The 26,579-nt window shown below is 47.4% G+C and overlaps 6 non-coding genes across 6 annotated transcripts; 3 read left to right on the top strand and 3 right to left on the bottom strand.

Moving 5' to 3' along the window:
- The first annotated feature begins 4,801 nt into the window (after positions 1–4,801).
- On the top strand, positions 4,802–4,907 carry TRNAL-CAA (transfer RNA leucine (anticodon CAA)). The gene is made up of 2 exons: positions 4,802–4,839; positions 4,862–4,907. It is a non-coding gene; the product is annotated as a tRNA-Leu (tRNA).
- A 335-nt stretch (positions 4,908–5,242) lies between these two features.
- On the bottom strand, positions 5,243–5,314 carry TRNAQ-CUG (transfer RNA glutamine (anticodon CUG)). Its single transcript has one exon. It is a non-coding gene; the product is annotated as a tRNA-Gln (tRNA).
- A 3,613-nt stretch (positions 5,315–8,927) lies between these two features.
- TRNAL-AAG (transfer RNA leucine (anticodon AAG)) lies at positions 8,928–9,009 on the bottom strand. The gene has a single exon. It is a non-coding gene; the product is annotated as a tRNA-Leu (tRNA).
- Positions 9,010–9,757: 748 nt separating this feature from the next.
- TRNAM-CAU (transfer RNA methionine (anticodon CAU)) lies at positions 9,758–9,830 on the top strand. The gene has a single exon. It is a non-coding gene; the product is annotated as a tRNA-Met (tRNA).
- A 3,248-nt stretch (positions 9,831–13,078) lies between these two features.
- TRNAK-UUU (transfer RNA lysine (anticodon UUU)) lies at positions 13,079–13,151 on the top strand. The gene has a single exon. It is a non-coding gene; the product is annotated as a tRNA-Lys (tRNA).
- A 3,183-nt stretch (positions 13,152–16,334) lies between these two features.
- On the bottom strand, positions 16,335–16,407 carry TRNAM-CAU (transfer RNA methionine (anticodon CAU)). The gene has a single exon. It is a non-coding gene; the product is annotated as a tRNA-Met (tRNA).
- Positions 16,408–26,579: the final 10,172 nt, after the last annotated feature.

The following is a 26,579-nucleotide window of genomic DNA, read 5'->3' as shown; positions in this document are numbered from 1 at the left end:
TCAGTAGCAATCAGCATGCATGGGGGTCAGGTCTGGGGGCAGGCTAGCCTGGACCAGTTCATAACACCCACTAGCAGACCTGAGAACCAGAGCTGGGTGCAGGCCACGCCAGGATGTGCTGCAACATCTGCCAGTTCACAATAGGGCTGAGACTGGGGGTTAGCTGGGATAGGCTAGGAGGCAGCACCCACCAGCAAGAGCTGCACCTGGGGGAAGACTGGGCCTGGCCAGGCTACAACACTCACTGGCAAATGTCGAGGTGAAGAAGGCCTTGCCAGACTGAGCCAGCACATTTGAGACCCCAGGCGGGGGCGAGAGGGAGGTGGGTACAAGCATGAGAACTGAGATCAGGAACCCACCAGGCCAGGTAGGGCTGCAACACCTGTTGGCATGCATGTGAACTGGGTTACAGGGAGAGCCAGGCTGGGCTAACCAACTGTATCCACTGGTACATACATGAGCCAGAGTAAGTGCAGGCTGGTTGGACTTTGTCACAGCGTCAGCTGGCAAGTGCTGGAACTGGGGACAAGTAATGTCATGTTAGTCTACAGAACCACCTGGAAAATGCAAGATCGGGGTAGGGAGTAGGCCCAGTAGAGAAACTTTAGGCACCTCTCTGATGCGATGCAATTCCCAATGGTGAGCATGAGAACCAGGGCTGGAGGCAGGCATGACTAGACAGGCGGTGGCATCTACTGGAATGAGTGTGGACTGGATGGTGGGTTGGTTGGTTTAAGCTATGCTTCAGTGCCCACTGATGTGTACGAGAGCTGAATGTAATATGGGACACACTGGGCCAGTCTGCCGCAGATACTGGCAAGCACATGAACCAGGGCTGGGGACGGGCCTAGTGAGGGTTACTGGGGATCGTTCCAACTAGGATGCAGTTCCCGCAGGTGTATGTAAAGGCCAAGTGTGTGGTGGGCAGGATCGGGTTGGGCTGGGCCACAGTTTCCGTTGGTTTACATAAGAGATGAGGCTGGAGATAGAACTGACTTAGCAATTGCAACTATCAATGTGTGTAGGCTGATATGAAGATTGACTGAGCTGGACCCCGTACTGGCAAGCACACACAGAAAGTCAGGTCTGGGATCACATCAGGAAATATTTCTTTGAGGGTTCCCTCCAACTGAGCCACTGGACTCAGAACCCAACCATGGGGAGAGTGGCAGGACCTGTGATCTCACAGTGGAGTGCATGTGTCTCGGTTCCTGAAGATAGTGTGGTGGACAACATACCCAGTGCACATGGAAGATTTGGCAGTCCACTGGAGCCTGCAGAGGACATCTGGTACCACAGCAGAGAAAGGAGGGCAAAACAAATTGTTCAATTAACCCAGAGAAGTTTGAAAACAAGTTTCTGGGTGAATGGAGTCTCTGGGATAGACTGTCAGTCAATGGACCTGGGAAGGATTTCCTCATCCTTACACCTGTGAGATTGACAGCATGTCAGAACTATTGAAACCACTTGAACAGAACCCTCAAGGCATGCTCCTGTGCAGGTACAGGGACTCAAGACTTTGGTCCATCCTCAACTGCTTTCCCAGGCCACAAGAAGGGAGCTGGATGGGAAGCAATGCCCATATGGGATCCTGGTTCATTCGAGGCGAGAACTTTAGCCACTAGGTTACTGCACCGGGCCCAGCCCACCTATCTTATGTCCAGTCAACATGTATGCTGATAGGTGCCACCACCTTGTCCAGCCTGATCTGCCTGTAACCCTGGCTCTCATCAGGAACTGCAGCCCAACAGAGGAGTGCCCATAGCTTTCTTACTAGGATCTCTCCCAATCCCAGATCTTGTACTTTACAGGGGGTACTATAGTCCAGTCTGACGCTACTTGCACTCTGTCCCAGTACTTCCCGATGGACGCTGCTACAAAGCCTGGCCAGGTGACACTCATCCTGGCTCTTGTATATGCCAGTGGATGTGGTGACTGGTGTAGCCCAGCCCTCCCCCAAACCAAGTTTATATGTAGACCAAACATCATTCCAGCCCAGCCCAACCCTGTCCTCCACCAGGCCCAGCTTTCATGCTCACCAGTGATAGCAGTGACCCAACAGGGAAGCCCCCACAGCTCTTCCACCAGGGTTGCTCCCGATCTGGGGACTTGCGTGTACCGCTGGGTGCTGCAGTCCAATCTGGCATGACGCATCTCGCCTTGGCATTTGCCAGCAGGTGCTGTATCCTATGGCTCCTCCTGGCCTGCCCCTAATCTCAATTCATACTGGGGGATGCTACAACCCATCCCAGCCAGTCCCCAGTCCCAGCCCTAATGTGAACTGCTAGGTGCTGGGTTCCAACCCAGCCTGCTCTGCACCCCGTCCTGACTTTTGCACCTGTCAGTGGGTGTTGCAAACTGGCCTAGCCTGGCCCGTTCCCAGAACTGACCCACATGTATGCAGACCCCGCTTAACTTTGACTGCCCCCAGCCTTGGTTCTCACACCCACCAACTGGGACTGTGTCTTAATAGTGAAGTTCCCCAAGTCCCTCTATCAGACCAGCTCCTAGTCACAGAGCTCAAGCACATCAGTGGGTGTTTGGCTCAGCTTGACTTGACTCACTTGCAGTCCCAACATTCACTGGCAGGTATTGAAGCCTTGCCAGGCCAGCCTACACCTGTTCCGGCTCTCTCCAGTGTGTACTTCAGACCAGCCTTGCCAGGCCTACCCTCAGACCCAGTTCTCATATTAATCAGTGGGTACTGTGACCCAGCCCAGTCTGTCCCAAACCTACTCTGGCTCTTGCAAGTGCCAATAGGTGCTGCAACCTAGCCCAGTCTAGCACACTCCCATACCCAACCCACACACATGCCGAGGGATATTACAGCCATGTTCAGCCCAGTCCATTCTCATTCCCAGTCCTGGCACTTAACAGCGTGAACTGCAGCCCAGCAGAGGTCTGCTCTTAGTTCCCCTACTAGGCCTGCTCTCAGCCATTGATCTTGTACATGCCAGTGGTTGCTCCAACCCAGACTGGTGTGGCAGAAAAGTCTTGCCTGAAAAAAAAGAAAGAAAGAAAGAAAGTCTTGCCTGGTTGTCTTCTGGCTTTCATTGTTGCTGTGTAGAAACTCCATGCCATTCTAAGGCTTAGTCCTTTCCATGCAAGCTTCCCTCCTCATCCCCCCCTACTTTGCTTTCTTTTTTGATTTCTGGAAACTCGTAAGATCTTCACCTTAACTTCTATCATTCTGTTGTTTCATGATGATGTATGTGCCTGTGGTGAGGACCTTTGCCCCATATCACACAAGGGGTTTCAATTTGAGGATTTAATTTTTTTAATCTGGGAGATAATCCTATATTATCTCTTTCCCTTTATTTTCTTCTCCTGCCCTGAAAACCCTAATAGGTTAACGGTCTATCTTCCATCACATTCTCTTTTCTTGTTGAAGCCTTCCTATTTTCACTCCAGATTTTCTGCCCATTTCTATTCTAGCTTGAAGTTGTTTTTTTTTTTTAAAGATTTATTTTGATTACAAAGTCAGATATACAGAGAGGAGGAGAGACAGAGAGGAAGATCTTCCGTCCTATGATTCACTCCCCAAGTGAGCCGCAATGGGCCGGTGCGCGCCGATCCAAACCCGGGAACCAGGAACCTCTTCCAGGTCTCCCACGCGGGTGCAGAGTCCCAATGCATTGGGCCGTCCTCGACTGCTTTCCCAGGCCACAAGCCGGGAGCTGGATGGGAAGTGGAGCTGCCGGGATTAGAACCGGCGCCCATATGGGATCCCGGGGCGGGGCTTTCAAGGCGAGGACTTTAGCCGCTGCCGGGCCCCTAGCTTGAAGTTTCAAAAATATTAATTTTAAGAGATTCCCATTCATTTTACCTCACAGGTGCAATATCTTCTCCGAGAAGCCAGTGGTAACTTGTAAAAAAAAAAAAAATATATATATATATATACATATATATTTTGTTTTCATTTAAGCCCGTTTCCTGCACTGTTCCTGTTTTCTCTTAGATCATCTCCACATCTCCTGTGTGCTGTTGTCCTGGATTTTGTGGTGGAAATATTGTCATAAGCATCCGGCTCTCCCACGGTGCTCACGTTTATAAAAGGGAACTAAGGGTCTGATTGCCCAAATTTCTGCGAACCTCGTAGACCAGAGGATCTTAGCAAATCTGCAGATTGGGTCTTTCCTTTGGCGAACCTTCAAGCGTCAGAGTTCTTCAAGTGTTCTTTATCACTGGCCCCAATGTCCAACAACAACCGTCTTCAACCTCCTGCCCCGTGCGGGCATGCGGAAGGAGACATGCCTGCTGTCTTGGTTCTGGAAGTCCGGGGGTGGAGGGGACCAGGGATTGAGGCGAGCTGTCCGCGTTTCCTCACGGCCCCCTCTGGATTCTCACCCCCTTGCGTTCGCCGACCCCGGGACAGCCAGCCAGCCTTCCTGCTCAAGGCTCCTGACCCCTACTCTCTCTTGGGGGTCTACATGAACCGCCCCAGTGGTCTACGGGGTTCGCTCACTTCGCTGTGGAGCTCCGTCCCTAGGAAATGGCTTGCAGAGCCACTGTGAGGTGTCCTTTCGCTTCGCCCAGAGGGGACTCGGTCCTGCTCATTTGGAGCAGGTGCGGAGGTGTGGGGAGCCTCGCCTTCCGGCTGGAAGGGAAGAGGGCAAAGTCCTGAATGACAGCGCCGAGGAGGAAAGTTTTCAGTTTTCAGTTGCTAGTTGCACGGAGGAGGAAGCTCTGTTTCCACGCAGGCGCCGCTGTGTACACTCCTTAGGCTGCAGGGGCGGGCGAGCGGCTTGCCGAGGCTCCTGCAACACAAGACCTGCCTTCTAGGCTGCGATCCCCAGCGGGTGTCAGGATGGCCGAGTGGTCTAAGGCGCCAGACTCAAGCTCTGCTTCCTCTCGTTGAGGATTCTGGTCTCCGAATGGAGGCGTGGGTTCGAATCCCACTTCTGACACATACTTTTGCTTTCTGCTTTTCTTTTAAAAACGTTTTTAAATTTTATTTTTAATATCGATTACATAGTTCAGAGGGGTGCATACCCACGTCAGCCTCTGATTAAGGTGGAGAAGAGTTGAGGTGTGGAGGGAAGTGCGTGAGATAAATGTTTCAGTTCCTTCACAACCCCATCCCCGTCTGTCCCCAGGGAAGTAAGAAAATGGTGATTCCCAGACTGCTCCGGAGGGAACGGGTCATCCGCAGCATTAGCTACCACTTATTCTGATCTTGCTGTCAGAGAAGGAAAAACGCGGACTGTCCATGTCAACGGCCAAAAGTGAGGAAGACCTCGGAAGGTTCCACCGAGATTTGAACTCGGATCGCTGGATTCAGAGTCCAGAGTGCTAACCATTACACCATGGAACCCTCCCTGTGAGAGCTCGTTTACACCATGCCCCTCACGGCTCCTGCCTCGCTCCGTGACCCTCCCGGGTTAGGACCAGAGCGTGAACCCGGCTTCCAAGACACCCCCGGGCCGGTCGTGAGGCGTGGCTGTCGTTGTTACTATTGCTGTTATTATTGTTCCGGGTAGAAATCCTCTGCACGTTTCCTCAGCAGGGTGACAGAAATGCCCAGCGCAGGGGTGGGCGGAGGCGTGGGCAGGGTCGCCACAGCCTCCTTCCCGGGTCTCCTTCCCTCCATCTTAAGGGCAGGCAGAATCCCGGTCCGTGAATTGTTACACCTGGAGATGTTGGCTTGCTTGCTTTTCTTTTCCGGCTGACGATTTGGTACGTTGCATTTTAGTCGCACCATTTGAAAGGGACAGAATTAAAAAGCACACCATCTTCTTTCTGCCACTTGGGTTACTCATCCTGTTGATACCTGCAAAAGTGAGTATCCGGGCACTTCCCTCAGCTCTGATTATGGGCTTGAACTTGAAATATCCATGCCTTTCCCTTGCAGAATGTCCTAAGTGCCGGGCCTAGGGGCGCTCAGTGGTATATCGGGGGCTTCTGCTTGGTGGAAGCTTAGTGGAATGAGCTCAGTTGAGGGGGTCCTTGGGAGAAGGCATCCTTTTAGACATTTTGTAAGGTTTCTCTTTGTTTATGAGTCCTATGACAACCTCTACCCTGTAAACAGGTCTCTTCCCCGGGTGGATGATAAAGGAAGTATCATTTGTTTTCTCCAAATCTTAGCAAAATTAAGAGGGATTGTTTATTCATCTAGTAAAAGAGCAACATGTAGTGAATAGACTCTACAGGACTGTGGCACAGCTAGAGGAAATACTCAGGCATACACAACTTCTGTTGTCATGCAAATGTTAATTATCCACCGAGTACGTCCGATGTGCCCCTGGTAGCCTCCAAAAGGCTCCATTTTTGAGGGAGGAGTCCTCAAATCTTTTTCTGGCGTTTGTCCTTGTATTGTGTCATGCAAGGTACCTATCACAGATTGGCTGTTCATGAATTTGCACTTATCTTTTTGGGAATTGAGGAAGAAAGTAGTGAAATGCAAAGACTTCCAGCTACTTGACCATCAATTGCTTCTCAGAGTCCACACCTCCCACCATAAACTCTCTGTTCCCCTTTTGGACGTAAAGATGGTTTAAGTTCAGGCTGAAGGATGCACTTTATTTTTTTTCGTACACAGGTGGTATCCTTTTGTTTCTATGAACTGTCATCTCGATTATTTTTTTTCTATTATTATTTATTTCCTTTTAAAAATTGTTTACATAGTTAATAGGAATGCGTGCCCTTGTGGGCCTCTGACTTGGGTAGGGAGGGTCAGGTATGATGGAGGGTTGGTGGGACCAATGTTTCAGTTTTTGTTTTTCCTATAACTGCAGGGAGGAGAGAAAATCTCCCACAGCGGGGGATAGGGGATGATCATTTGATGACCCCTTAGAAACCCCATGTGGGGAAGACTGTCCCAAGGAACTTACTTGAGTGGTTTTGGTAGTTCTGAAAAGTTGTTGGTTTCATTGCTCCAGGGTTGAGAAGATCTTTCCAAGGCCTAGTGGTTGACAAAGTCCACCTTAGGGCAGCCACAGACCCAGAAACATGCTGCAAGCTTGACCAGACTTGTCCAACCTGTTCTGCCATTCTCTGATGAGGCACTCAATGTCCCCTACTAGCCTAGATGAACTGGCTGTCATATCCCCTATGTGCCTCTGGACATGCTGTCCACTGCATAGGTATCGGCAACTGAGGAGGCCCAGTCCTGATACATGCATTCCAAGATCGGACCACACATTCTGTGATACTTCCTGTAGTCTACGTCTGGCTGTATAGTAAGGGGGTCCCCCAAGAAACCTTGCCTGGGGTCACCTCAGACTTGACTCTTATATGTGCCAGCCAGTGTAGGATCCTGTTCAGTCTGTCACCTGCACCAGCCAGTGCACATACAGGTGGATGCAGTTGTGCCTGCATCCATGTATCTCATGTGAATCAATGGGTGCTGCCCAGCCCAGCCAGCCTGCCTGCCACAGACCCTGTTTTCATGCATGCCAGTGGGTGTTGTGGCCTATTCAGAGCAACCCTAATAACCCCCATCAGGTTGACTACCCTGATTTCTTAAAAAGCAAAGCAAACAAACAAACCAGAATGTTAAAAATTTACTATTCAGAGGCCTTCAGCTATCAACTATCCTTGGAGGATAGGTAAATAGATAAAGGGTTGAAATGACTTTTTTTCTCTCACTGTTAGCATCAGGTATCCTTTTAGAAGAATAGCTGTGAGACTCTGGAAAATGTCGGAGATGGCCATGGGTCAGTTATTGATTCTTGAATCTGGAGTTAAGAAGTCTGTATTTTTTCCTTAGAGTTGCACACAGTTATTCCCAAAGTGAGTTGCAAACCCGTGAAGGCCACTGAGGGGAAAGGCTGGAATAACAGATGCCCGAGCCCCACAATCCAGAACCAGTGAGTTTCCTTATGAATCAGATAACAATGGACTCTGTGCGGCAGAGTCCAGAAAGAGCGAGTGTGGTACACTCGGTAGGGGTGTTTTCCAGTTCAGCTGGAGTGTTGTGGAGAGATTTCAAAGTGGAAAGCCCTGTACAAAATGGATGAACTTGTGGCCTTGCTAGATTCTCAGTCTTGTATATGTTCCTCATTGCAGTAATTAGAATCACATTCTTTCTTGTACGTATTCACTGAAACGAAAAGCAGAAGTGGTTCTGTGTACCTGTAGACAGAATGTATCATGTGTGGGGAAAAGCAAGCATTATAGAAAGTTTCCCCCAAAGTATGTGTGGTACATGGACTGCGTGCTAACCGAGCATGCCCAGTGCCAACAGGAATGGTCAAAGGAAACACGGGTGAGAGCAGAGGCTGCCAGGCACGAGATGACTGGGCTGAGGACTGCTGCACACGGGCCAGCGTGCCTGCCTCTCCTTTGCAGAACTCGGACTTTTTAAGACTAGGACTTAAAAACAATTTACTCATGAAACCACTTATTGAGAAAGGAATACCCACTTGGTTTAATTAAGAAAGCAAAGGAAACATTGTTTTTGCCACTATCTGGAGCAATCTGTACTCTCTCCATCCTAACTGTTCGGTATCCTGTATTCTGGTAACAGCCTCTCAGAGCTCGTTCACCCTGTGATCTCTTCAGGGTAGAAGCTGTGCCAGCTTGCCCACTGCAGGGGCCTTAGCCTTGTCATCTCGTGCCAGGGCAGGTGCCCTCTCTCCTGTTTCCCTCAATATTCTCCGTGCCTAACGGTGATGCTGGAGCTGACTGGATGCGGGGATCAGGAGAAAGCAACTTCCAAACTGAGACCTGGAGAAAAAAAGGGCGGTGAGTGAGGCGGGACCTGGCACCAGGCACAGGTGGAACCAGAGAGACCTGCTTAATAAAAAGGCACTGCTGTATCTGCCTAAATAGGAACATGGTGTATACTGGGTGCTGAGAAACGAGTGAGTCTAGCACCTGCTGTGTTGGGTATCTTTGGGTGGTGAAACCCCAATGGCAGTGGGGTATTTACTTGAGTAAGGGGGATGCGCATTCATTTTAGGCAGAACAAAAGCGAAAGAATTTCTTGGCAGCGGTGGGATTCGAACCCACGCCCCCGAAGAGACCGGAGCCTTAATCCAGCGCCTTAGACCGCTCGGCCACGCTACCACCCTGTGTGGTAGTGTGGGCGGTCCTACACTACAGCACACCTGGCCGCTTGGGGTGGGTGGGGGTCTCCCGCTGCCCGGTGCTCCTCTGCAAGTCAGCCCTTCTTTACCGCTAGCGTGGCTCCGCATGCAACCCGCAGAACCCCGACTCCGCATCGACCCCATAAGGAACATTAGGGTAGACACTAGCTCCCGGTCACCAACGTAGCAGGAAGGCGTCGCACAGGCGGAGAATCCCAGACACCAACGTGGGCGCCCCATCCGCTTACCCTGGGAAAGTCGCGGACTTCAGGGGTGGCCCAGGCCGTGCACGGGGTCTAGGGAGACGGGAGACCCTCCCTCTCCGCCCTTTAATCCATCTCAGGAGTGGGGCGCAGCCCCCACGGATCCTCTAGAAGAGAGGAGTGCAATCCTTGTTGTTCAAGTCCTGCTTGCCATAGAAGTCGGAGCAGCACGGAAACCCTGGTCTCGGAGGAAAGGGGCGCGCAGTCCTGGCCCACTCCCTGGCCGGATGCAGGACTTTTACCGAAGTCCGGACCCAGGGGCGCTCGCGGCGCCCCGTGTCCGCACAGGGGCTGGCCAGGACGTGGGTGATGGGCTGGGAGTTCGCGCTTATCTTGTCCTGAGGATCTTCGTCATCCAGCCTACTTGAGACATGCATTAAGTCCAGGTCTTTCTCTGTTGTTGAAACACATCTAAAAAGTTATTTCTACGTTGATATAAATTTGGCACAGGACCGTTTGCCGGTTGCCTCCTTAGCGCAGTAGGCAGCGCGTCAGTCTCATAATCTGAAGGTCCTGAGTTCGAACCTCAGAGGGGGCAACGTAAAGGTCATTTTTCATGAGGAAAACAGTGGAAGTTGACAAATCTGACTTCTTGCGTTTTCCACAGAAATGGCTAGTATGTATTTTTAAATTCAAATATTTATGTAATAAAAATATCACGGTCAAGCAACTTACCGGTGCTAGGGTCCTGGGAGAGAAGGAGGAAGCTCTGGGTTTTGAGAGGTCTAGTATGTCATACACTATAGTTATTAAGTATTGATTTAGTTGCATTTTACCACTCTTCTGGGCTTGCTTACTAAAGGGTCACTGTTAACATATCATAAGAATAAGACACTTCAATGTTCCTCTTGTCTCTTTAACTGAATTTTTTCTGTCTCTGGACTGGAGCTCTAAATCATTTGAACTAATAGGAAGGGGTTAGAGAGAAACAGGAAAAAGCTAACATTTGGAGTCAAGATAAGCACTGGACTAGAGTGATGATGGACACCACTCTTTTAATACGTACCCTTAGCAGCTCATTCATTGAGTGAACAGTATACAAAGCATACTGCTTACGCACCTGCTCCATGCCGGGCACTGTGCAAAGCTGTATCCCTATTAGCCTGTCCTTTTCCAGCTTGGAATCTACCCTCTATGTAGCTGGCAGACATTTTGGGAGCTGGGGTTTTAGGGTATGCTGTGTCGATATCATCATCCCATTTGGACTTTCACTGGAGAGGCCATTTCAGTCCACCACTCTCCCAGTTTCTGTTCCATGACTCAGAAGTGGTCATCTTGGCTTTCCACCAGGCTTACCATGGGTACAACAAGTGCTATGGGCACTGTGCGTTCTGGAGAACGCTCGAAAGATCCAATGTGTACTTCTGCATTCTTCATCATTTCTGCCTTTCCAAGGAAAGAACTTATTTGGGTAACAGATGACTGAGAGGACCAGATCGCTCTCAGTCACTGGGGTGGTCTGGGCCAAAGTCTTCTTCCTTTTAGACATTCCCACAGTGTTTCCACACTATTTCTCACCACAGTCTCAGGTCAGTAGGTCACATCTGATGGGCTTTTACTGCGCAGTGGCCTCTGTTGTTTTATTATCACCTCTTGGCTCACTCTGGCCCATCTACATGAAACCCGAATCATCTTTTCAAATCATGTCTGATGATGTCATCTCTTCCTGCTGAAAGTACTGAGTAGCTTCACACTGCTGCTGTTGAATCCAAATTCTAGAGGCCACGAGACCTCTAACAGAACTTCATTGAGCTGTTACAATGACTGGCCAAAACAAACAAACAAAAAAATTGGTACTACCATAAATTTCTTAAGTTCTTAAGATCGCTTCGGAGGAAATGTGTAATTGAGCTGAAGAACCAAGGGATTTTATCATGAAATTTCATGAGAAAAAATCACTTCCCCGGATGCTCCATTGACTATAGATAAGAGGGTTAGGGCCACATGAAGATGGCAGAGTACTGACAAGAAAACTCCATGAAGCGGGAGAAGTGCTTGCTGTGTCTCACTTGGCAAATTCTACATGTGGATTGTAATGTCTTGATGGCTCATCTTCAGTGTATAGAAAGGAGTGGGCCGCAGTTTTCTTAGCCCACAGCTGTCAACTGAACGCAAGCTTCCTTTAATCTCATCTTTTCTACCATCCTCCAGGTTGTAACTTCAATTAGCACATCTCAGCACCCTTTTATCACTGCCAGGCCAAAGTCTGCACTCTGAATTGCTGGTCATAACCGGTGATCTTGTCAGTCACGCATGGGTCCCCGCTGTTCCATCCACCCGCATTGCGCTCTCCCAAGCTCTCTGCACTCAGGCACCTTAGATTCCCTCTTAATTCCGAGTGTGCTGCTTTCTTGTCTTCCTGGGAGGCCAGAGCCATCGTTTTGCCCCATTGACGACTGCTACACCTCAATTCTCAGTTTAAACATCTGTTCCTGACTGCTACACCTCAATTCTCAGTTTAAACATCTGTTCCTGAAAGAACTCATTTCCCTGTACAACCCGCTCTGCTGGAAATGGAGAATGGATTACAAGGTGCCTAACTTTCCCACTTTAATGCTCTGTCACTATCCTCCCTTTATTCAGACTTGAATGTATTAGCGCTTTCCACTGCAGCTTCTGTTGTAGTTACGTAGATGATGTTTGCCTGTTTTCAGCAGCCTGGTTGGAGGAAGCAGAGCCCCTGAGTGGGGTCTGCTTGTTTGGGGCCCCTCTCTCCCCTCGCTGCTTACTGGAGGCACATTTGCAACGGCACAGCAGAGCATTCAGGCAGCCATTTATTCAATTCCCAGACCCGGTGAAGGATTGAAAGCCATGAACTTCAAGGAACAAAAAGGAGTTTGAGCAACCACAATCAGCTGGTGGGCAGGGCATCCCCGGTGGGAGCTGTCAAATACGGATCACGTGACGATCGTCATAGTAAACCCAATCTTTGAGGAAGAAATCACTAGTGTTAATTTCAAAGTCGAAAATTGGATGAGAAGTTAAATAACTTGCGGCACAACTGAGCACTATCAAAAACCATTTTAAACGATCTTTTATCTTACAAGAGCAGTTATAATTCTAGTAATGGTAACACTTAATTTTGTTGGCTCCATTGGCATGTCTTAGACATCGTGTCAAGGATTTGTTTGCTATCTCCCTGAATTTAGGAAAGCACGTCATGGGAGCATGTTTGTTCGCTTCTCTCAGCATGCTGTAACCTGAACTTTTTTCCCGACAGCATTTATCATGACGGTATTTAAATGATGGTACAGAATTCTTTGTTTCCTGGCTACTTATCCATGAAAAAGCATAAATCTTGGGCAAAGAGTAAATCCAAGAGAAAACAGAAACCTTGCCCAAGTTCACCAAGCCAATACGTTGTGCATTTAGTGCAACGCATTCTTAGCAGTCGGGGAATTTTGAAGTCGAAGGACATACTCATGAAACTATGTTTTTACTGAAGTGCTCTTTTAGAAATATTTGCGCGAGTAACACAAGGACAAAAGTCAATTTTTCCCTCATGTGGTGGGGACAGAAATAGCACAAGCCCTATTCAACCAGGGCAAAGACTGGCTATTGCCGCCACCTGGGGAGTGAGCCAGCAGATGGAAGATATTCGATGTCTCCCTCTGTCTTTTAAAACTCTTTTGAGAGGAACAAATAAACAAAACAAAGTGGGCAAAAAATAAGTGGAAGATAACTAAACAGAATAAAGGAAAAAGGAAAGACCAAGCAGGTGGGAGGGTTTGTAGATTCACTTATCCTCACACTAAAATAAATAGGAAGACAACAGCCTGTCATGGGGCCCGGATAGCTCAGTCGGTAGAGCATCAGACTTTTAATCTGAGGGTCCAGGGTTCAAGTCCCTGTTCGGGCGAACCTCTTACTTTTTAACTCTCTGCATCTAATGTAATTTTAGCAAAACAGCTTTAAACTTATTCTACTGAAAACATTATATACATTAAAAATAATGGAGAAAAAAGCCTTGTGTGACAGAAGGTATTTCTATTCCTTATGAAGCACATAATTATGTGAAATTAATATATTGAGATAGCCCAAAATATTAACAATTACATTTAAGGTATCTTATAGTTCATAGGTTTGTGCCAGGCATCTATTTGCCTATTAATTCTCATTTAGTTACAAAACAGATGGATAAATGTAGGGGTCAATTTATTACATCCTGTTTGGATGAGTTTCACCATCCATAGCAACCCCTGGAGTCAAATAGAAGTGACCTCTTCAAGAATTAGTATTGGGGCTGGTACTGTGGTCTACAGACTAAGCCTCCACCTGCAGTGCCGGGCTCCCGTGTGGGCACAGGCTGTAGTCCTCACTGCTCCACTTCCCGTCTAGCCCTGCTAATGGCCTGTGAAAGTGGCTGAGGACCACCTAGCTCTGGCCGCTGCAGCCATTTTGGGAGTGAATCAACAGATGAAGCATCTTTCTGCCTCTAGCTCTCTGCTCTCTCTCTGTTACTCTGCATTCCCCCCCCCCCCAAAAAAAAGCATCTTAAAAAAATAAAAGCAAAGCTTACTGATAAATGAGGAGGATGGTGTGGACATCTAAATTCAGTAAAGTAACAGTGTAGAAATTAAACAGAGCTAATCTCATCCGATCAGTGATGGTAAGCTTGCTTAGGAAGCTAGCGTGCTGTGATCAGAGCGCTCTGCTTCCAACCCTGGGAAACACGGACTAACAGAAGAACTTCCAGTTGGCTTTGCCTTGGTTTGACTTTTTGGTGATGACTATGTCAGACCATCCTTGTGTGGCATTACGACCACTAATATTTCGTTATTGCTGTGACTTTTGTAGCTGCACAGAGCAAAATTAGATTGTGAATTGCTTGCTATGATACTGCTTATTTTATGTTGGAAGGGTATGCTGCCAATCACTAATGTGACTATAGTGCATTTACATTGTGGCTTGGAACAGCTCTGACATTTGGGCGGTTTGATTTAGTCCTACAAATCTGAAAAAGTCCAAGGTAATTTTTAAACATTTCTGATTCTACAGCCGAGAGGAAAAAATTCTGCATGGTGACAGCTCCAACAGGATTCGGCGATCTCTGAAGAGCCACTTGAACAGCCAGGCAATGTGGTTCTTAGCTTCTCACAAACCTGTTACGAAACCACTCCAACTGTGCACATGGAAGTTTCTGGAGAAGAGGCTAAGGGTCCTAAAGGCCTCCTCAAGTCTGCAGCAGAATAGCTGAGAGAGCCTTGAGAGCTGTTTTTTTAAAATGTTTTATTTATTTATTTACATTTTCTGCATCTGAGGTAAAGGGGGAGATAAAGGGAGAAGCACCACCCAGCCTCCACCCATCCCAGGTCTTCGATGTGGGGCTTGTTCCGAGGGTCCTGCTCAAGTGCTTTTGATAGTTCAACAGTTCTGAACTGCTGCCAGTCTCACCATTCCAAGCATGATGAAATCACTTCAGAATCCACTGGTTGACCTATTCCACCTTAGAGTCTCTGCCAGATTTTCACTGCTAACACGTGGCTGGGGTAGTTGATTGGTTAGTTCTGTCCCCTTGTGGTGCCAGGTGTCCTTTGCAGGTTCCGATGGACTGCCATATCCTCCATGTGCACCTGAATATGCTGTCCACTGCTCCGTCTGAGCCTCTGAGGAGGTCCAGCTCTGGCACTTGCACTCCATGGTCAGACCATGGAACCTGCACTTCTCTTCATGGTTGGGGTTCTGAGTCCTGCAGTTCGATTGGGGAGCTCCCCAAAGAAACTTTGTCTGAGGTGATCCCAGACCTGATTCTTGTGTGTACTTGCCAGTACAGGGCCCGGCACAGTCAGTCTGCTGCCCTGATCAGCTGGTGGTTGCCCTTGCTGGGTCAGTCCTGTTTCCAGCGCTGTTTTCCATAGGAACCAATGGGTGTCGCAGTCCAGCCTGATTCTGCTCAGCACACACTCGGCCCTCACATAAACCAGTGGGAGTTGCAGCCTAGTCAGAGCAATCCGCAATAACCCCCACCAGGCCCGTGCTTGCCAGTATGTACAGTAGATGAGAGAACTGTTCTGAATACAGTCTCTGTGATCTAGACATTTTGGAGGATCCATGCAGGAATGACCTTCTATTTGCCCAGCACAGGGAGGGCAAAGGAGTTTTAGCCTGCAGGGTAAGTTTCAGTAGATGTAACTCCTGAGAAACTATCAGAAATAATCTGATGTGATGATTGCCCTGGAGTAATATAGTGACAGGGAAAAGAGTAACAATTAACATGCCAATTAGCAGGTTGATTTGAGAAATGCTTAGAGTGTATTAGAAACTGTGCTAGGTTCCAGATATACAGCAATGGATAAAGCTGATTTGGTGATGATGTTAATGGAGTTTACAATCTCGGGGAGTGGAGGAGGAATAGAAAAAAAAATGCATTAAACAAATAAAATGCTTTATGTGGTAATACCTCCAGTAAAGAAAATAAAACAGGTTGAGGTGTTGGATGGTAGGTTGGTGAGAGAGACGGGATGATGTATTGCCTTGTTATGGCTGTCATACCCACAAACCAGATGGCTTAAATTTTTTTTCCTCAGAAGTCCTGTAGGCTAGTAGTCCAGAATCAAGGTGCTAGTATGGCTGTTTGTTTGTTTGTTTGTTTGTTTTTTAATGTGCTAGAGAAATTGTCCTTGGCCCGCTGGAATTTGTGGCAGAATGAAGTCAGTTTCTAACTCTGCTATCCTGTAGGCCTGCCCTAAGCCTTTAAGACCTCAATGTAGAATATTACACCTGCCGTGACGCTGTTTCAAGAAAGGTTGCCTTTGGAGGTTCTAGAAGGCTAGAGAATTTGTGGGACCTGATTCAGTGTAAGACAAAGAACTAGATTACAGAAGGCTGAGGGAGCAAAGGAAAATTAATGTTCATAGGAAGAGAAATAAAATCTGCGGGAAAGTTAAATATTCACACTCTTTTATTTTTCCATCCTTTCCTTTAAAGAAACCAAATACAAGGTATTAACATACTGTATCGAGTGTTGATGGTAAAGGGACCCCCAATGGGGGTGATCATCACAAGAACCTGGTGCTGTTGAGTACTGAAGACAAAACATAGCTGCCCCCTCTGAGGTTCGAACTCAGGACCTTCAGATTATGAGACTGACGCGCTGCCTACTGCGCTAAGGAGGCAGACGGCGCACGCTATCTCATCATAATATTTTAGCCCCGGTTGCACCTTGCCTTCTGTTCCACATAATTTTCATCTTGTTTCTAGAATCAAGTGTTCGTCTGGAACGTATTCAAAGCTCCAACACCCGAAAACTTGTTGCCGATCTCGCTGTTGCTGGATCCCCTCCCTCCAAACTGATCGCCCTGACTTCTCACCTCAGATGGAAAATCTGCGAAACTTACTGCCGAGCAACGTGAGCGTCCACCTGCAGCTTTGTCCAGCTTCGTCTTCACGGCAAAGGAAGAAAACCCGCTGTTTTAGCCCTCGCTCTCTTTTTCCATATATCTCATCCTTCCCACCGAGAAAGTGTCCAGTTGTTGCCTTCCTTAAACAGGATCTGTCTTGGGCTCAATGCCTGGTTTCCAGCCCTTGCCTTCCCTCGCTTGCTCGCTCACTCACTCCCTGGAGGGTCATCTCCTCGGTGCCCAAGCCTCACCGACTTTTCAGCCTCCTGCAGGCGGTCCTCTAAGGACCTAACTGCGGTCTCGGTGCCGCCTCTGGGAATCGCTGGTCCGGCGATGAGGGGGCCTTGCCACAACCCGGCGGACGATGCTCACGACCCTTCTTTTCTGGCTTCCCCGGGAGCCTTTCCAAGCCCCGGGGTTAGTAGGCAGCAGCCGCCGGAGCCCGGAGCTGAGGCGCTGGTGGTGCGCTCTCTCCCGTGTTTGCCCTGGACGTCTCAGCTCTCGGGAGAGGCTAGTCCGGGGTTTGAAAAATCCGGTTTTCGGTGATGGGGGTAGAGGTTGGAGAGGGGACAAAACTGAACAAATCACGTAAGAAGCACTTCCCTTGCTGTCAGTAGAATCCAGCTGGCATCATCCGGCCTAGGCTGGCGTTATCCGGAGTCTGGGGTTCTGATGCTGCGGTTCCTAATCCGGCTTTTTCTCAGGTTCCTGGGGTCTTCGACGAGCGCCCCTCGGAGTGCGGGGTGAGCGGGTGCGTGTCTGCTGTTGCCTCCTGCGTCCCGCCTGTCGCTTGCCTGCCTGTTGGGCTGAGTGAGAGGGACGAGTTTGCGTCGGGGCAGCGCTGGTTTCATTAGCAGCAAACATTGTGACAACTATGGTTGTATTCTCGAGGAGTTCAGGTAATGAAAACAAAACCGATTAGCACGTGTATGCCAGCACGATCCAGGTGTCACTGAACACGTCTAAGTGACCGCTATTTGAATGACAGATGGCAGGACAGGGACAACTGGCTCTGGAGGATAAATAATCAAAACAGCACGTGGCACAACAGGCAAGGGAGAGCTTGCGCGTGAAGAGCTGAGAAGATCCACCCTCGAATTCAGGACGATTCTCGCAAGACCTTTAGAATTAGTCGAAGGTAATGTTCATCTCCTACTTCAGAACCCCAGTGCTTGGGTCCGAGGCGATGGCTCAGTGGCTAAATCTTCAAAACCCAGTGCTCCTTGGGAGATAACAGTATCAGGGTGTACGCACAATGTTGTGGCTCCCCTGATTAGGGTTTCCTGATTCGTAGGTTGCAACTCAAGGACAAATAAAAAAATAAAAAACCCAGGTACGAGGCCTGGCCGCCTACTGCACAGAACTGACTCAGATGATCCTGTCTACACCGCATTAAAGCGGTTGTCAGATCCCAGCAATAACAACAACAAAATACAACAAAATGTTTCCCCTGGTTCTCACATACTCACTTTGAAACACGCATTGAATTGTTCTTGAATGGTCAGTGAACACATCAGGAAGGTAACCTCTGATGATATTTTGTTCAAATGTAGATTACACTCTGTTCATCCGTGTGCATGCCTTGCAAACCGAGCTTGTCTAAATCTTAGCAAGTTGCACTCAGATAATGAATTTCCCACCAAAGAAAATGAATTGTCTCAGATCACACCCATCCTGCACACCTCGCACACAACACTGCTGAAAGTGCCTGTGACTTGCTTCCTTGCAGTATTGAGGTCTCAGTGGCTTGTTGAGATTAGCCACTTTATGGTCCCTTTTTCTCAAAACCTGTAGAAGCTCATTAGATGTTTGACCTACTTGGAATGGCAGAAGGCAGCTTCCTTGGATATGTGCTTACAGGATGGCTGTCGTAGTTACTGGCCATAGAAAGTATGTTAAGAAGTTTGCCTGCTATAAAATTGCATTTTCTTTTTTTTTTTTTTTAAAGATTTATTTTATTTTATTACAAAGTCAGATATATAGAGAGAAGAGACAGAGAGGAAGATCTTCCATCCGATGTTTCACTCCCCAAGTGAGCCGCAACGGGCCGGTGCGCGCCTATCCAAAGCCTGGAACCTGGAACCTCTTCCAGGTCTCCCACGCGGGTGCAGTGTCCCAAAGCACTGGGCTGTCCTTGACTGCTTTTCCCAGACCACAAGCAGGGAGCTGGATGGGAAGTGGAGCTGCTGGGATAAGAACCGGCGCCCAAATGGGATCCCGGGGCTTTCAAGGCGAGGACTTTAGCCGCTGCCGGGCCCAAAACTGCATTTTCTAAGCACAGATGAGAGGAATGTTCTCTAATATGGAAATACTTTGTGGGTGAAAATGGAGAGGACTACCTTAAAATGGAAAGTTGTGCTTTGGGGGATTTTTGGGACACTGGCAAAGTTTCAACAAATGTGGTTTGGCACTCTTACTGGCTTTTATTAGCAGTTCCTGACACAGGCAGGCTCCCCTTCAGGAAATAGAAAGATACTCCTATGAGACAAACAGAGAAGGTGGGCTTTGCAGACAGAAAAGTTGTTAACATGAAACAAGAATCAGTCGTTTTGATAGTACTTTCATATAGGCTTAGAGCATCATCACGCTGGCTTGGGTTTTCTGGGCACCTCTCTGTTGGTTCCTGGGAATCTCATTTATTAGCAAGCTGTAGTTCACCTTGATAATTTGGTAACTGCTGAAGGGAACAGGAACACAAGTTTGCTTTGTGCCTTTGGGATAGTAAATGGAGAATCTCCCACCAGGGACTCACGTTGTTTTTCAAAAGGCTGGTCTGACCTGCCCCCGCCCCAGGTTCAGCATTTCCCTACAACCACCTTGCCTCTAGAGAGGCCAGAAAAGCTGGACCTGGTCCTCACTCCTTCTTTTTCTTGGAATTCCTCCACCTCTAGGAACACCCCAGACCCCCAAAACTATAAAAAGTCCAGCCTGCTGAAGGACTGGGCCTCTGCCATGCTGTCACACCATCCACGCCCAGGCAGGTGGCCACCACTTTGAATTTATTAATCTCTAATAAATTCAATTTGGGTGTGAATTTGTTCCACATTTCTTCTCTCTTTCTCTCTCTGCACCATGTTCCTAATACCCACTATAAATTTTTCCATTCTGTTTTGCTCTAATCTGTTGAGGTCTAGTGCAATATCTGAATGATGTCCTGTTGTGCCGGATTTTTAAATCCCCAGAAAATCATCAAGTATGAAGTCGGTGCTAATGTCAAGGTGCTTTATTCAGGTTAGCCTAGGTCTCCCAGCCACCTCCCCCAGCAGGGCTGGAGGGGGAGGGGCAGCTGCAGCCGAGGCTGCAGCAGGATCAGCAGGGAGGGCAAAAAAGGAGAGAGCGAGCAACAGCGAGCACCCCCCCACCCCGTTGAACAGCCCAGCGTTCTTATACATTTTAGGCTATTAATTATACAGTCATGATTTAGCAGGCTTCTGTTGGTGGGTTTGAAGCAAGCAACTTTCAGAAGTGCAAATTGATGAGCTATAGGGCGGTGGATCTTATCTAACACCAGATACCGCCTTCTTGAGGAGTGTTCTGCCTACATGACCTGCCAGGTGACCTGCTGGGTGTCCTGCTAGGTGTCAGGTAGACTGTCAGGCCTGGGGTTCACACAGCCCCCAGCCAAGCAAGTAAGGCAGAATCACAAAAGGCAGAAAACACTTAGGCTCTTCAGTCCCATAAATTGTATTTGACAATATTATATAGGTTATGACAAGAACATATACACCTAAACAGTGTTTCTTCTCTTTTTTTAAAACGCTTCAGAAAGCCAGAATAAATAAATGTCTAAATATAAATGGCATTAGAAAAAAACAGCCAAGTTGAATAGGATGTTTTCCATTTCTTCTTCTTCTTCTTTTTAAATTTAATTTTATTTTTATTGGAAAGTCAGACATACAGAGAGGAGAGACAGAGAGGAAAGATCTTCCATCTCTTGATTCACCCCGCAAGCGGCAGCAACAGCCCAAACTGGGTCAATCCGAAGTCAGGAACCAGGAGCACCTTGCGGATCTCCCACAAGGCCCCAAGTGGCATGGTTCAGGGTCCCAAGACCAGCCTTGACTGCTTTTCCAGGCCGCAAGCAGAGAGCTGGACGGGAAGTTGAGCAACTAGGACATGAACTGACAACCATACATGATCCTGGAGAATGCAAGATGAAAACTTTAGTGAAAGCACAATCTATTGCAAACAAAGTGGTCACAAATCCAAAGCATTATTGTGTCTTAAAGCTGCTTTTCTTGAGAGATGAACTTAGGATGGACTTCAGTAGTCAGTGTGCTTTGGGGTACTTGGAGTGACAGACACGTTAGTCGTTTGTATGACATGATGAGTGCACAGACATCATGGACCTGAATGCAAGCAGCGGATCAACCCAAATAAGCTTTATATTTTCCACTTTTACAAAGTGGAAAGATTTTTGTGGGATGTTAGATACTATTTCCTACAAGCCTTAAAACTTGCTGTTGCTGACAAGTCCTGAATATTCACCGCTCAAAAGTTTTGTTGAAATGATATTCAACTTGTGCAAGCTTTGGCAGCACATATACTAAACTTAGAAGGATATAGAAAACATTAGCATGACCTCTTTGCAAGGAGGAAATACGTATCTCTGGAGGATTAAAAACAGAGAGATTCAGCTTGATTTTTGTCACATACAAGTGACACCAGGAATCTGGGTAACAAGGGCTTGATACAAGCAGAACCAAAAGTCCAAGTGAATTTCTCTTTGGACTGTATTCAACCTGCAGCACTCTATCAAAGAGAAGAATGATATCCTGAATGTTGCCTACAGTTCACAAAGGCAATATTAGAAAAGGAAACAAAGCAGGTAGAAAATATATTACTGCATTCTGGGACAGAAGAAACATGCCACTGTTATATTTTGTGGAATATAAATAATATGTCTTGTAACTATCTCAAGTACTTCTATTGCATTTTATCCTTCTGTATTTATGTTTTTAAATTATCTTAATGCAGTTTATTAGACTTAAATATCTGCTAGTTTTGAAGTTAAAGAAATGAGAGAAAAAATAGAAAAAAGTGAGAACAGAAATACTACAAACATGTAATTATGTATTTTTCTTACATATGTAGCATGTAATTAGCTATATTAATTGCTGTTAATTGTCATTATTGGCTAGTCCTATCATTGCTTTGTTTGCATAATAATGTTAATGCAACAAAAGTTAAGTAACTGGGCCTAGTGCCATGCCTAGTGGCTAAATCCTTGCCTTGCATGTGCTGGGATCCCATGTGGAGCTCCCTTATGGGATCCTGGGACGTGTGAGGTAAGGATTTAGCCACTGTTGGGCCACTTAAACATTATTCTTCGCAAGCATTCAGTGTAGTTCTCTTTAAGTTCCTGTTTCACAGGAATTTGCAAACCTCAGTCTAATTGGATACATCCTTGATTTCTAATGAAATCTGAGCTTCTGAATTACATTTCTGAGAGAGACCTCAGACATTTTTTGTTTAACAGGCCATCTGATCCTCTTTGGATGACTATAAAGAGGGAAGCAAAGATTCATTAAGGGGTGAGCAGATTATTGACTAATTTTCAGTAAGAACGAAAAATTGAGTTAAAAAGGACAGGAGGGGGTGGTCAGTACAACAGAGAACTGAAACTTACATCTTAGACATTGTGCCCTGTGAGAGCCTGGCACTAGAAGCAGGCCATTCTGCAGGTCCTTACTAGCCTGTGCCTACCAAGCAAACCAGGATGGAAGCCCCTTGCAACAAATATTTGCCAGTGGACCACAAGATTTAGGTTTTGACAAAAATAAGTAGCAAGGGCTCTATTAAGACTACCTCAGCCTTCACAGTAGTTAACGTATAACCACCACACCTGCTCCTTGGAGATTTCAGGCAGAAGCCATACAAACATCCCTAAGCTTGGAAACCTCAGTGGCTTGGTCTGTTTCTACCAGCCCCTCCAATTGTATCATTATTTGAAGCTTATCTCCCTTTCTCTTTTTTTAAAGATTAATTTATTTTTATTGCAAAGTCAGATATACAGAGAGGAGGAGAGACAGAGAGGAAGATCTTCCATCTGATGATTCACTCCCTAATTGACCGCAATGGCTGGAGCTGAGCCAATCCAAAGCCAGGAGCCAGGATCTTCCTCCAGGTCTCCCACGCAGGTGCAGGGTCACAAGGCTTTGGGCCGTCCTCAACTGCTTTCCCAGGCCACAACCAGGGAGCACAGGTGCCCATACGGGATCCTGGCGTGTGCAAGGTGAAGGCTTTAGCCGCTAGGCCAAGAAGTTGGACCCTGGATCTTACTTATTCTTCTCCTACAGGCTGTCTCTGAAAGCCATGGTCAGATTAAATTTCTTCTCTCTCAATACCTCACAATGGGGATTACATTTCAGCAAACAAACCAATTGGAAGGGACACATTCAATCCATATTCCGATAGTTTAAATCAGCTTTTCATTATTTAAACTGCAACACCTGAGATGTGTCTCTGACCATTTTGATGTGGTTTCACCCCGTTTGCATGGACACTCAAGCACCCCACTAAGAATTCTGTAATCTATTGAGGCATTTTTGTTTGCCCCTGTGAGATGGCTTTTGTAAACAATGTGAGTTTCACAGTTAATTTCACTGATAATGTCTTGGTGAGAGGGCCTTTAACAATTTACACACAGGAGCACAATTAAGCCCATGCCATTTTTGGACACCTTATTGTGTGCTAACCATTGCCTCAGAATCTGGCCCAGACATGTAGCGCACCCTCCGGGAAAGGGCTTGATGAATATCCTAAATATTAATGCAAGTGATGGAAATATGAGCTGAAACTGCTGGGGCAATAAATATAGTTACTGTGACCTTAAAGGTTACCTGTCTTTGCAATTGCTTTGGAGTGTAGAAAATGTAACTGTTTTAGCCACTTCTATAATTTTTAGCTAATGGAATTAAGGATGCTTTTATTAAAGAAATATGCTTTTAATTATTGATTGTTTATGGGGTTGTAAAGCCTGTAATTGTAGGGGAATTTAACATTTGAAACTTTTGTCTTAGATTTTTATGTTTTTTTCATGTGATGTACTTTTCCCATTAAATGATGGATAGATTGTAGAAATAAAATGTGATAGGAATGTACTGCTGATTAGCAGGTAGTCGCATGTGCCTTGGCCTTGGAGTCCTGGCTGCCGCTCCATGGCTACCACTGAAGAATGAATAATGGCTTGCTTTGAAGAATATAAATACAGTATTTTGCAGAATTATCTTTAGGGGCACCTGCTTAGCCCTGAAGTACAGACGGAGTGATCAAATGTCCGTGCATGCCTCTTAGTCTTGAAGTAAAAATAGAGCAATTAGTTGTTTGTTTAGAAGCTTGTGATGTGTCTGAGAAAATAAAAAAGGACAGCTTCTTGAGCTGTTGCAAGAGTGCACCAAGTGACCGTGTCCGTGTCTTTCTTTATCGCCGACTCCATGCACCCTTCCCGAGCTCTGAACTTGGCTGGAGCTGGTTTCTGCAGTTTATCACCACTTTTACCAGGCACTTGGCCAGTGCAGAGCTTGGGAGCTTCCATGCATCCGACAAGGCTCCGAGGGTTCCCTGGGAGAAGTGCATAGCCTGGAGAGGGCCAGAAGCCTCGCAGTTGCCCCCACTTGCCATGGCCTACTGAGTCCCTAGGCTGAAGCAGCTGAACCACAAAGAATCCTGATAGTTCCCTCTTTGTCACACAAGAAATACAGAGAGCGGCGGGGTTGGACTTGGGTGAAATAACCAGAAACACCTTCTGAGAGTGAGCCCTTGAGGATTTCAGATGTCCCCCAGGCCCAGCTCTTAGATACTGCAAGCCCATCAAGTATTCACCCTAAATCTATCATGGCTTCACTTAAGATTTTAAAGTTTAAAAACCCTGTCTAAGTTTGGAGAACCCAGTCCTGATCAAGCCATAACCCTATGGCACTATGACTTGTTTCTTTCCTTCCTTCCTTCCTCTCTCTCTTCCTTTCTTTCCCTCTTTCACCACTGGTTTATTTCAATCATTTCTCTCACTTCCCTCTCTCTCCCAATCACTGTAACAGCCTCAGTTTGATTTCCAATCTGGTTTCCGGCCTTGCTGGTCTCATGGTCTCTCTATCTGCACCTGCCACACAAGGCCCTCTGTAAAAGGCATTTGCAGAAAAGACGAATGGGGACCAGAATTGGATCTGAGTTCTGGAGCCAACAGTGAAGAAGGTGCAAATTTCCTGTGTACTTCATCAGACAGGAGCACAGGTTATTGCTGTGCAATTTGTGTAAAGTTACTCTGTGTGTGAACCATGACGCCACTTCTGCAGTCCTGGCAGTAGACTGTCCCGAGTTTCTCACTGAGTGCTGACTTACACTCTGACAGGAGGCATCATGCAGGTGTAGGTGCATAGGAAGCAGGTGCAAGTTTTCTTATGGTTTAGGCCTGGAACTGGCACAGCACCATATGGTGAATTCCATCACATCAGCCAAAATCCACTGTGAGGTGGGATACAAAAAGACCTGCTACCTTAAGTCACTTTTTGGAGATTGGTGATCTCCAAAAAAGGTAACTTTTTCTTGGCAACCTTATCTTTCTCCTCTTGGTCTGGTCGTCTTTGATTTCTGGTCAGGTCTAACTGAAGTAGGAATTAGTGATTTCCCAAGACATGAGCACTGCTTCAGCTTTGCACCTGTTGGAGTTCCAGGCAAAGGATCTTGCCATGCCTTCTTTATACACCGCCTAATTACAGCTCAACTTTCAGACCCTGCGCAGGTCAGGTGCCCGTGTTGGTGAACACCCCCCTCAGCCGCAGGTCAGGTGCCCATGTTGGTGAACACCCCCCTCAGCGCAGGTCAGGTGCCCGTGTTGGTGAGACCACTCCTCAGCGCAGGTCAGGTGCCTGTGTTGGTGAGCCCACCCCTTAGCCCCTACTTTCCTGGAAGTCTTAACTTTCACAGATTTGTCTTTGTTCCTTATCAGGTAGTAAGCTCCAAGGAAGGGTGCATTCTAGCCCTAAATTTTTCCGGGAGGACTTGGTATATTCTCTCAAAGGTCCCCACACACGTGACTTATAGTACTGACTGAGCAGCTGTCTCTACACATCTCCCGCTTACCATTAAGTGTAAATGTACTGAACTTGCAATTGTGCGAATATTAGCGTGTGCACGGCATTTTGCACAGTATCATGGAACAAATATTTGCATACGATGGAGAACTGAAGAGGGGGAAGGGAAATGTCCTTATTAACTTATGGGGCTGAACTTGGGTTTCTCGTTTTCTACTTAATTTTTTTCCATTCTAATGTGGGAATGTCATCCTGAGGTGACTGTTAGCTGGAAACCAGAAGAGCCAAGAGGTTCCACAGCTTGGACAACCTTCAGCAGTCCATCAACAACACTGGCGTGACATGGAGTATCTTAGAAATGTAGAAACTTCATCACCGACCTACATATCACAGTATTTAAATCTGCATTGCTAAAATGATCCCCAGGTGATTTTTTTTTTCAAAGCATTGAAGGTTGCTAAGTATACAGAACTCCACCCGCTCCCTTTCCAGATGTGTGGCTATTTGTGTAATGGACCTATTTGTAAAGTTTCCAGAGACAACATTCCCACCTCCTCCAGCTCCTCCCACAGTCGGCCGCTTTAGGCAGCCTGCACTGGCAGGGAAGAAGTGGCTGCGCCGGACCCCCCGCGGGCTTCGGCGTCAGCGGCTCCCAAAGTCCTGGAAGTCCGGAGCAGCCCCGTGGAGCGCCGGGCGCGGTGGCGCGCGTCTGTAATCCCAGCTCCTAGGGAGGCTGAGGCCGGCGGATCGCGGGTGCTCGGGAGCTCGGAGCTGCAGCGCTGTGTGGAGCGGGCGTCCGCACTGGGCTTGGCACCAACATGGGGTTCCCGGGGAAGCCTGGGGGCTCCAGGTTGTCTAAGGAGGGGGGACCCGGCCCAGGCCGGACACGGAGCAGGTCAAACTCCCCGTGCTGGG

The sequence above is a fragment of the Ochotona princeps genome, chromosome 1 (genome assembly GCF_030435755.1).
Source record: "Ochotona princeps isolate mOchPri1 chromosome 1, mOchPri1.hap1, whole genome shotgun sequence".
Lineage (NCBI taxonomy): Eukaryota > Metazoa > Chordata > Mammalia > Lagomorpha > Ochotonidae > Ochotona > Ochotona princeps.
Note: the sequence above shows the minus strand (reverse complement) of the source record. Positions and strands in the feature narration are given on the sequence as shown.